The sequence below is a fragment of the Mesitornis unicolor genome, unplaced genomic scaffold, assembly GCF_000695765.1.
Source record: "Mesitornis unicolor isolate BGI_N332 unplaced genomic scaffold, ASM69576v1 scaffold39405, whole genome shotgun sequence".
NCBI classification, from domain to species: domain Eukaryota; kingdom Metazoa; phylum Chordata; class Aves; order Mesitornithiformes; family Mesitornithidae; genus Mesitornis; species Mesitornis unicolor.
Genome location: NW_010184204.1, coordinates 1 through 10701, shown reverse-complemented (window position 1 = coordinate 10701; position 10701 = coordinate 1). Strand labels below are relative to the sequence as shown.

Sequence of the window (10701 nt, the reverse complement as noted above, 5' to 3'; positions counted from 1 at the left end):
TACTGTTGACAGTTTCTTCCTTTTTTTACCTTTCTTGTGCTTGCAGACTGGAAAATTTTTTGGTGCAGTGGATGGCTCAGTAATGACCCAGCTGCTAAACATGGGCATGTTCAGGCGGTAAGTGGGGGATCTCAGCGCTGTACATCTCTTTCTTTAGCTGGTGTGTGGGTCAGAGCATATTGGTCCCCATAAGCAGCATCAGTGAGCAGGGAACAATGCACGTGCTGGAGCATGTGGCTCTCTGATTTGGCTGCAAGAGCTTCTTTAGACACCTGCCCCCTCCCCTGAGTCGCTCAGCCACCGCACACCCTGATTCTCCTCATCTCCTGCTCTTCCACCTGCAAAGCACAGAGAGAGAGACAGTAACTCCTGATCTCCATTTTCCCAGAAAGAAGATGCTCCTCTGTCTTTTCAGGGAAAATTACTATGGGAAACACTTCTTGGCATTTTGGGTGAAGTGCTGCAGTTCCTCTTGCCACTTGGCAAGCCTTTCTGTAAGCAGTTGTCTGAGAGTGCCCCAGATGTGGCGTTGCAGCTGGCTGAGCACATTTCTCTCTCTCCTAAAAATACCTCTGCTCATCTCACTCCACTCCCCTAGCCCTTGTCAAAAGAGAGTTCAGCATTTCAGTGGCTTAAAAAAAGGAACTAAGGGGACCTCAGATAGATACAATTATAACTCTCCTGCTTCACAGCCTGCTTTACTCACCATCTGAAATCAGGGACATACTTCCTCCTGTACTGACCCAGTTACATTAATCCAGGGCCTGTATTTCTCACTCTGCGAAATCCAGCACTGACCAAACAGCAGAGACCCGTGTAAGCAGGCCATTGCTTTAGTTCTTCCATACAGAAACTTTTGTAGAACAAATAGTGCACACTGATATGTGCGTCCCATAGGCAGTTGCATTGCTTGCTTTTGACTGCTTGCCTGTTTTGTGTTGACTGCAGGGTGACCATGTATGATTATCAAGCAATGTGCAAAGTACCCTACCACCACCACAGCGGTGCCCGGCCTCTGCTCAGCGTATGTATCTGTCGGCACGCAGCTTTCTCTGGGCTTGGCTGTAGATGCTTTCTCCTAGGATGTCTCCAACACCTTGATGTAGCACAGTCCCCAAAAGAGCTTAATAGCTGTTTGCTTTCAAGTGATGGGAATGTCCAAACTCATCTAAGGCAGATTCCTGAGGCAGTGATGGCCACTGACAGTGGTTTCCAATTTGGCTCTCTATTGGCATTTATGATCTTACTGGAAATTGGACAGACCAGGGAGAGGACAGGAACTAGACTAGGTTTCTCCAACAAGCTGAAGAACCAGCTTGCATCTGGAATGAGCAGAAATGCCTTTGCAGGGCACGGTTTACTCAGCAGCTCAAAAAGGAGAGTTGCACTGTGAGGGAACAGAGCATCCAGGAGAAAGCTGTCAGCCTCTCAGGGAAGCGTGAGTGGGCTTGGAGAAACAGGGAGAGGGGTTAAAGCCGCTGAAAAATGCTGATAGCCCAGGGAACAAGCTATGAGATTGAGTAGTTTTGCCAGTACCCAAATTCAACCTCTTTTTAGTCTGGTACAAGGTAATAATCTAATCCCTGCCTTCCTAACCTGGCCTCGAACAAGCAGAACTAAGTAATTACTCAACACTCAGGTCACTTACAAGTAGTTGAAACAACCCTAAACAGAGATGTGTTTATTGTAGTTATGGTCATTATTCTGATACTTTAAAATGTGGTGTGCTGGAAGTACATCCTACAGCATGACATGGTTATTTTTTTTACAGTAAAAGAATTTTCAACACAATATTACTTTTTAATAATATATTACACTTTTAATGATATATCAGTTTTGGCAATAGCTATAGTTAAGCTGGATAGATAAAATATTGTTATTGTAATTAAAATATTTGCTTGATCATATCCTTGAGAATTTTGGTTACTGAAAGAAATGTCACAAAATATGAGCTGCCAAAAACCAGGTAAATTGGGAAGAGAATAAAAGAGTAAGCATTCAGCCTTCGTCTCTCCCTCACCCTTCTTAGGAAAACCCTGAAAAAGAAAGAAATCAAGAAAAGTCCATTTTTCATATGCATCGTTCAAAGGAAAACTTAGTCAAATTTCCAACCATCTATATACATTTTACTATTTGCTGAATTATTTTGGTTGAAGCTAAGTCAGTTAGCAGTAATGGAACATTATCTTGTGCCCTGTGACTGCTGCATCTGTTTTGGGTTTGAGGATATGGGCATGATTATGAGAGGGAGAGATGAAAATTAGACATGGTTGCCATGAAGAAAAGAAGCAGCAGGATCCTCTGCAGATGAATTGTCCCTGGGACAATGCTGGATTTCCAATTTGTAGCTGAAAAGCTGGAAGATGATAGAAGTCATGCCATCTTGAGGAAAAGCTGGATGAAAGCACAGTTAAGCATAATCAATCAATGGCAGATAATACTAAATCCTGGGCAACGCTGTCACTTGTCCCAGAAACACCACTTGCTATGAGAATATAAAAGCATCCTAAACTGGTGGTGCCCCATTTAGCTGTGTTTCTCTTCTGCTCTGAGCTCTCAAGGTCATCCATACTGGAGAGAAATCATCAAGCAATTACATCTTCAAAGTCCTTCATACATTTGTGATAAACTCCCTGACCCTGACGGGGAGGGGGTGAGAAGATATTATTAGTAGCAAGGCAGCTCCGCTGGCTTTTGATGTATTTTGAACATTTTCCAGTGATGCTCAGACCTTGAGTTTCCAGCCTGTCTTCAAGAGCTCTGATCAGTGGAGCGAATTGGTCTGAAACGTGGGGTCCTGCATAGCAATTATAAACTCTCTGACCAGGTCCTGATGGTATTTCTCATTTCTTCTTTTGTTCTCCAGCCAATTTATGCCTTTCTAGCTGCAGTGAAATGGCTGATAAGTGATTTCCTCATGTGAGTACCAAAAGATGGGGGTGTTTGGGAGGCTCAGACCAACGGGGGCGAGAGCTGAGAAAGCTGCAAGCAGAGGCCCCCACATAGGGCATTGCTCTCAGTCTCCTCCTGACATTCAGCTCAGCGCCTTGCCCCTGGGAGACAGAAAGCTATTACTATTCCCATTTTGAGAGTCAGAGGCCTGGAGCGGGTCTGGGATTTACCTGAAGTCACTCAGTACAAAGTGGCGGAGTCAGAAATAGGACTCAGGTCTCCTGGGGCCCCATGCAGATCCTTGATGCAAAGTCCTCTCGCCCGTCTCCTTCGCCCGTGATGAGCAAATACACACCTTCACCTCACAGGGGGCGAAGGCTGAAGGAAAGAAGCCAAGGAGCTCAGGTCTGAGTGACAGGCAAAGGAGAAGAGAGGGGTGGCCATGAATCAAGCTCCAAATTTGGGCTCACCTCAGACTGCTAGGGGAGAATCAGAGTTCAAGTTCAAATTAGGATGAAAGCGTGGCTGTTCAGCTTGCTGGGTGTGCAAAAGGCAAAGTGTGGAAAAGATCCACCTCCTAGGGCTTGAGTGTGATTCAGAATAACTCAATGTGATGTGCAGATACCTCCGTGCAGCCAGAGTACAGCTCCCCCATGGCCATCTGTGCCTCATCCTCAGGTGGCTCCCATGGTGACTGAATTCCCTCCCAGCTTCATGGACTGCTGTGCTCAGTCCTTCCTTTGCTGGCAAGGTCCCCACATAGTATGTACTTCAGGGATATACTGCCCATTCAGTTATTCCACGGTACAGATCCCATACAACACAGCTACACTATCATGTGGAAAGGAAATTTAAAAAAAAAAAAATTTAAAAACCCCCTCAGACTTCCACTGCCAGCAAATTCATAGTAAACATTTCAGAGCTGATACTTGGCGGGTGACAGGGCCATCTCCCTGACACCTGCATCCTTCCAGACTGCTGAAAAAAATGTCCTCTGTTCTTGCTCTTTTGACAGCTTCCTTTTGGAGTTTAACATGAGTAGCTTCTGGCACTCAGACAACTTGGCAGATGGTGAGTACACAAAAGTCCAGCCACCCCATAGCACATGAGTGTTACAGCCGCTGGTGGCAGAAGAAGCTGCACAGGGAAGCCTGGCCTTGTGCGAGAAGCCCATCATCCACCCACCACCCTGGAATCCAGCTTCCAGGACCACCATACCTCTGTCTCCCCCCACTCCCACCCTCATTTCAGGCTGCCACAGCACCAGAGTGGTCAAGGTGAGGTGTGTTCGGCTCAGAGCATGCTGCTTGCTTTCCTCAAGGTAACTGGTGGGGTGTGGGGAGGCTCTTCTTTCCAAGGACCCCCCACCCTACATGCTGTGAGATGAGAGACACCATCAGCTGCCAAGCCCTTTGGTTGGAAAGTCTCCCTTCCAGTCTTTCCTAAGGGTGACCTACAGGACAGGACAGAGCTGGGTGAGAGCAGCAGCCTCTCTGGAGCCTAGCAGTGGTCCCAGAAAGCTAGTCAGAAACCTGTAAGGCTCAATAACACATGGAGGGTCTTCATTTGCCCACTGGACCCTCTCTGGAAGAGAAGAGATGATGGCACATGGTACTGCACAACAGCCAAGTGCAGCAGAGGGATATCTCTGGCTTGAAATCCAGTGACCCGCCCTGCAGCAGCAGTGCTGCCTGCTAAAAACATCCTGGGAGTCTGCAGTCCCATTCCTGCCCCACAGGCAGGGGCCTGTTAATGCTAATGTTAATGGCCCTGAGGTGGCCCAAAGGGAAAAGTGGGGAGTGCTCTGCACAGCCAATGTAAGTGCTGTTACTACATCCTCACTAAATATTTAGCACTACTGGTGCTTTTAGTGGAGACAGTGGTACCTTCCCTGCTAACTGTGGGGCTGAATTCTCTGCACTGAAGTCTCCTGGCGTAATGGGGAAACAGTCACTTTTAGAAAACAAAGTTCCCTTCCAGTCAGAGAGTGGAATGTACCAGCCCAATGTCTGGGTACTGTTTAGGTCCCGCTCACCTTCTCCAAAAAGGGTCGCCAGAGATTGTGGTAAAAGTTCCAGGTATCCTCTGAGTGGTCCTGGCTGCTGTTTAACACCTGTCAAGATAACAGGAGTGGCCCCATGCAAAAATCGGTGGGGAAGAGTCAGATGGGCAAGTGCAGGACGTGTGGCAGTGCAGGAGGGACTGCTCTCTCTGCAGGACAGACAGACCTGTTGTTCCTGCAGGCAGCTGCTGTGGATGCCAAATGGTTGTAGTTGGATTTAGCCTTTGCTTGAGGAGATGCGAGGAAAAAACGAGGAGGGTTCTCACTGCCACCCTGCTCATCACCATTTCCTTCTGTGCTTTCTTCACCTCTGTCCCGCATTACCTCCATGACTGCTGTGTGCAAATTCATCTCTCCGCTGCGCTGCCATCGTGTGAAACTCTCTCCATCTTCACTGTGTGTCTGTGTGTGCCACGTGGCTTTTCCAGCCAAGGCAGTCTTCCATCACTGTAAGTAGAACCACTTAGCAGCAAAGAGGGGAGGGTTTAGCTGGAAATCCCAGGCTAGGAAAGACTTTCTTCCACCTTTTGAACAATGGGGAACTTGCAGAAAGGTGTGACGGGGACAAGGCAGTGCCTGGCTCTGTTTCCCAGCTCTACAGAGAAGCAAGCGATGCTGTTGCTCATTTAGCTGGCTGAGCTGGTACTTGAAGGTCTGTCACCTTTATTGAAAAGTCAATAAAAGAGTGGACACACCAGCCCCCTCAGGGACTGCAGTCACAGACAAAACCATCTCTCATTACTGTGGCATAGATGGGCCTGTAGCCTGTGTACCATGGCCTTAAGTCCTTAAGGCACTTTGGTTCCCACCTGCCCTGTTCTTTTCAAGTGTTATGCCAAAACCAAATATCAACCCATGCCTTCTTGCAGGAAAAACTACACGGGTTTTGTAGACTTCACATATTAAGAGGCAACTTAAGTCTTCTTTTCCACACCCCATGGCTTAGCTCCTTCTGATGACTCCCAGCCCAGCTCCAGGATAATGCAGAATTACTTTCAGGCAATTCAACTGATAAGTATGTGCTCTAGCTCATAAATCCACTCCCGCAGGCAAGTTAGAAATCCCTCCAAGACAGAGTCCAGACTGTGGCTATGTGTGTAACTCCCTCCTTCCATATCTAGCTTGTACTCGCTGATTTGCTCTCTGCCCAGCCAGACGTATGTGTGAGACAGAGATAGAGAAACAGAGACAGTTGGAATGTGTCTCGCTGTATGAAGAAGAGGAAGAGAAAGAGGGTGACTATGGATGAAAACAAATGAGTTTCCATGTGTGGAGGGGAGTAGCAGGGTGGAAGAATACTGCTTGGGCTGGAAGAAATTGCACATGTTAAGGAAGAGGCTGTAGATTTTTGCCAGAGATTTTAATATTTTCTTGACCGCATGCCAAGGCTGGTGTATACAAAAAGTATGGAGAGAAGGAGACATTTTGCGAGAGAGAAATTGAACACACATTTATTCAGTGGTACATGCAGAGGAATTATCTGTAAGGGATCTAATGCCTGCCTGTGCACCTCTGGCTCTGCAGCGCTGACCCTATTTCTGCTTCCCAAGTGCTCTTGCTTTCTGGGAAGGCCAGGCTTGCTGTTGGAATATGGGCATGATATATTCAGACTGCGCTCATCATGCAAATCTGCTTTTCAGAGGTGGTGAGAAGACATGTTTGCTTTCACAGATTTTTCACTGCTTTCAGCATCTCATTCCTCTCTGTGGTTGTGAGGGCTTCTGCTCTTATGGACATCACCACACGTTTGAAAACCTTTAATTAAGCCCCAGATTCTTACAACCAAGGCATGCAGCCTAGAAAGGACTATTTCTAGAATTCTGTAGCTCAGAAAAATGTTCTTTTTTGTGCACAGAGGAGAATATAATTGATTAAATTCTGTGTTTTGACTTTGTAACTAAGTGGCAGATTTTTGTCTCATGTGTCCCAGAGTAAATCCGCTGACTTGGGTGCAGTTATCCATGATTTCTGCAGGTGGGAAAGGGTTCACAATCTGGGCTGTATGGTTCATAACAAAGCACAGTGGCTGCCTTTGCTACTCAGAAGGATTGGTTGCCAAATGTCTGACAAAGTCTTTCTGGAAGTGCAGATGGTAGCAACGACAGCTTGGAATTAACTCACTCTTTACTATAAAGTTTGCAATTTGTTATCAGCTCCTCCAACATTTACTAATCCCTGGCCACCGGACTCTCAGAGCGCTGATAACGTTTTGACGTCCAACACGTGCATGCAGAGGCTCAGCCCAAGCGTTTTGCTGATGGTGTGCATGCTACTGGGCCCCTCTGAACTTCTGAATGCTGCTGCAGCTGCATCGCTTCCAAGCAAATTAAGTGGCAGTAGGCTTAAGCATAATCTCTGTCAGAGGTCTTGTCTCTGTGCACAAGTTAGGAGATTTTTAAGTGGCTTCTTTTCATTTAGCCTGTGCCAAGAAAGCAATTTCAGATGGTCTGTGCAGGGGACTGGTGCCAATTTAGCACAGCTTAAAAATACACGTGATGAGGTTAACCCAGAGCAAGCCAAGTTGCAGATGTTCGTGAAAGATTGCAAACAGAAATGCAAGTTCTGTTTGTGATTTAGCCGATACTGCCAGTGGCAAAAGTGCCCCTGAAGGGACTAAATCTGGTGCACAGTTTGACCCAAGATTGCTGCTTAAGTGTTGCCTCTCTGTCCTGTGTCCAGAGCTGAGATGCAGCTCTTGACCATGTACACAGGTCAGGCTGGCAAACAGTGCTGGTTGGCACTGGCAGAGAGTGCAGGTTTAACCTGGGTGTGGGTCATGCAGTCTCTTTATCCCATATTTTCCAAGCCTGTAGTCTGATTCACCGCCTTCCTGCACCCCATCCTTCACAGCACTGAGGTTTATATGGCTTTAACTCCATTTGCTTTGATGACACTTCATCAGGAAGCTGGAGCTAGTGGAGAACGTCATTCTTCGCCAAGGATGGGGGAAAAATGAGGACCTGGATGAAGTCTCTGCTATGTCAGGACCCTTTGCCACTCCTGACATGAGCAAGATGCTAAATTCTTGCAAGCAGTCGTGCTTTATCAGGTCACCTTTGTGGTCATCAGAGTTATTCTTTTGAGCAAGAACCAGCAAAGTCCATCGCCAACAGCTGTGCTGCAGTGACAGCCCTGGTCAATCAAAGCTGCAAATCCAAGGGTAACGAAACAGCACTTGGAGACTTCAATGTTAAGGGGCGAATGTGTGATCTTGCCACAGGTGTGTCCCTAAGAAAGGTCTGTCCCTAACTCAGACTACAGTACTCTGGCCACCCATTTCAGAGTTTGGACCTGTGTTCCCAGCCACAGGTACAGTGAATTTAGGCTCAAGGAAAGGTATCCTGCTTTGTTCCTCACACTCCTTTAGTCCATCAGGAACTTGACTGGCCAGAACACAGCTACCAGCCCTGGAGCTGGTCTGCGCCAGAAAGCATTTGCAGCTTCTCTCCTTTCAGCAGAAATCAAAATATTCTGTGTGTTTCATTAGAAATATCTAAGCCCTTGAAATTCACCTCAGTAGCAGGGTCTTCTACTGCTCATCTTGAATGTCCTGAGGACTGTTTGTCCCCATGACAGGTACTAGTCCTCTGACTAGTATGAAAAATGCATTCTTCATTAGCAATAATGGGAGAGGCTTTTCTGTGCTTCTGCAGTGTGGGACTTGCACCAAGGGACGGTGAATGACGACAGAGCACAGCCAGGCAGATCCTGACTGGCAGCAGAGTCACTACTGGACCCTGAAACGACGAGTTTAGTTGATTAATTTAGTGTGAATCCAGGGTGAATACAGAACAAGGTATCACACTGAAATCAAGCCCTGCGTGCTTTTGGATCTGCGCAAAATGAATGTAACTATGATATTGAAAGGTGGGACCCACCGTCCAGGAGGATTTAGGTAGGATGCTGCCTTGTGAGTGACATTTTTAGAGAGTTCAGATAAAGGCAAAAGGCACAACTACAGACTCTGGACTGCAAGGGGGTGTTTGGGTACCCATCATATTCACCTGGGAAAGACATTAGAGGGGAGATTAGGCTGCAGCTCCTGGCTCTTAATGGATGTCTTATGTGGCTGAATCACCATGGTGGAGAGAGAAATCAGAGGAAATCATCCAGCTTTTCTCTCTCTCACATAATCCACATTGTTTAGAAGGCAATCTCTGCGGGGTGGTGCCTGCCTCTTTTTGTGTGCTATGGCAAGTCAGGGGAGAGGAGACCATAGCTCTCAGTGAGGGGTTTACAGTGATGCAAATTACCCATCAGGATCAAGGATGCCCTCTTGGTGCCTTCTTACCATACATTTACTGATTAAAGCCCATATTGCTGCATTTTTCTATAATTCTTTAGTGCTGCTGCTGCAAGGGATAAGCTGGTCGTCCTCTCCATCAGAAGGGCTCTCTTCTCTGTCCATTTCCCCCCCGGCAGGGCCACCCTCAGCTGCTGTGTGGGTGGAAGGACTGCCGAGGGAGTCTTTTTGTACTCAGACCCAAAGCTGATGTAGAAACCATTCCCTGTACTTGTTGTTGGCTGAGCTGCAACCACCTCTCCCCTAGCAACAAAGCCTCGCATTTCCATCATTCCCCTGTGTCTTACAGAGGCAGGAGCTGGCTTTGCTACTTCCAACTGCAGAAAATAATTGCCAGAAGGGCCCAAGGTGGTAGTTACAGGCAAGGCAGGTTTTGCTGAGCTCCTAGAAAGGATGCCCTTCCTTTTCAGGGGAGGCTCAGCAAGGTGGCTCAGCTCCCCCTCGTCCCCAAATTAGTTTGGGATTCCCACAGAGTGTGACTGATGAGTGATAGAGCAGCTGCTCCCTGCCTCTGCGGTGGATGGTTCCCTCCAGGAGCCAGAGCCACACGTTGGCTGGGTCTCTGCTGGTCCTTGAGAGCCAGCATCTGCTTCCCTGTGGTCACAGGCCACATCTCTTTGCTGGCACTGTTTTCTTTTTTTCTGTGACATGTATTCAACCCCACAAATTGGCTGCCGGGGCTCACTCCAAAATGTTGGAGGGCTCAGGAAGGATCAGCACAGGCACTGAGGACCAGCCCAATCACAGATTTAACGATTTAAAAAGTGCAGGAACCACAGCTGGGTTAGGCAGGAGGGACTTGATCGATGGTTCTGGTTCAGTAGACCACCTCCTCTCCTTTGAACACAGGGGTACTGGTGCCAAAATGCCCCTGCTTAACTGGCTGTGGAGGTCTGTGGGATGCTGCGGCCACTGTGGCCTCACAGCTGAGGCTTCAGCAGGGCAGGGTCCAGGCTTGCTTCAGGATGGTGAGTGGGAATATTGGACACATTTCTCACATAGACCGGTTTTCCCGCACCACCTAGTGGGAGCAGGGCTCTCTGCCTGGCTGCATTCCGCAGCAGCTCCTTCCCCTTCTCGTCTGGTAGGCACCTGCTCTTGACCACTGTCAGAGGGGAGGGTGCAGGGATGCTGCTCCCACCCACATCACCAGTCTGAAGTGCTTCCATCCTAGTGCAGACCACTCTCCTGTATGATCCTCTGCCCCTCATTTCTCACCCTGTCTCATTACCGTTGCAGCTCACAAGCACAAGAAACACGACGCCTTGCAGCCCTGCGACACCGAGTACCCCGTTTTCGAGCCAGCCATCAAGGAGACCAACGGGCTGATCGAGTGTGGAGACTGCCAAAAGTAAGAATTGCGGCCTCCCTCTCGCTTGGAGGCTTGCACACCTATTCCCAGGGTGATGGCAGTAACTTCAGCAGTCACCTGCCACCGTGCCCA

The 10701-nt window shown here is 48.0% G+C and overlaps 1 pseudogene; it reads right to left on the bottom strand.

Moving 5' to 3' along the window:
• Positions 1 to 264: 264 nt before the first annotated feature.
• Positions 265 to 7657, bottom strand: LOC104540554 (annotated as a pseudogene).
• Between the last annotated feature and the right edge of the window lie 3044 nt (positions 7658 to 10701).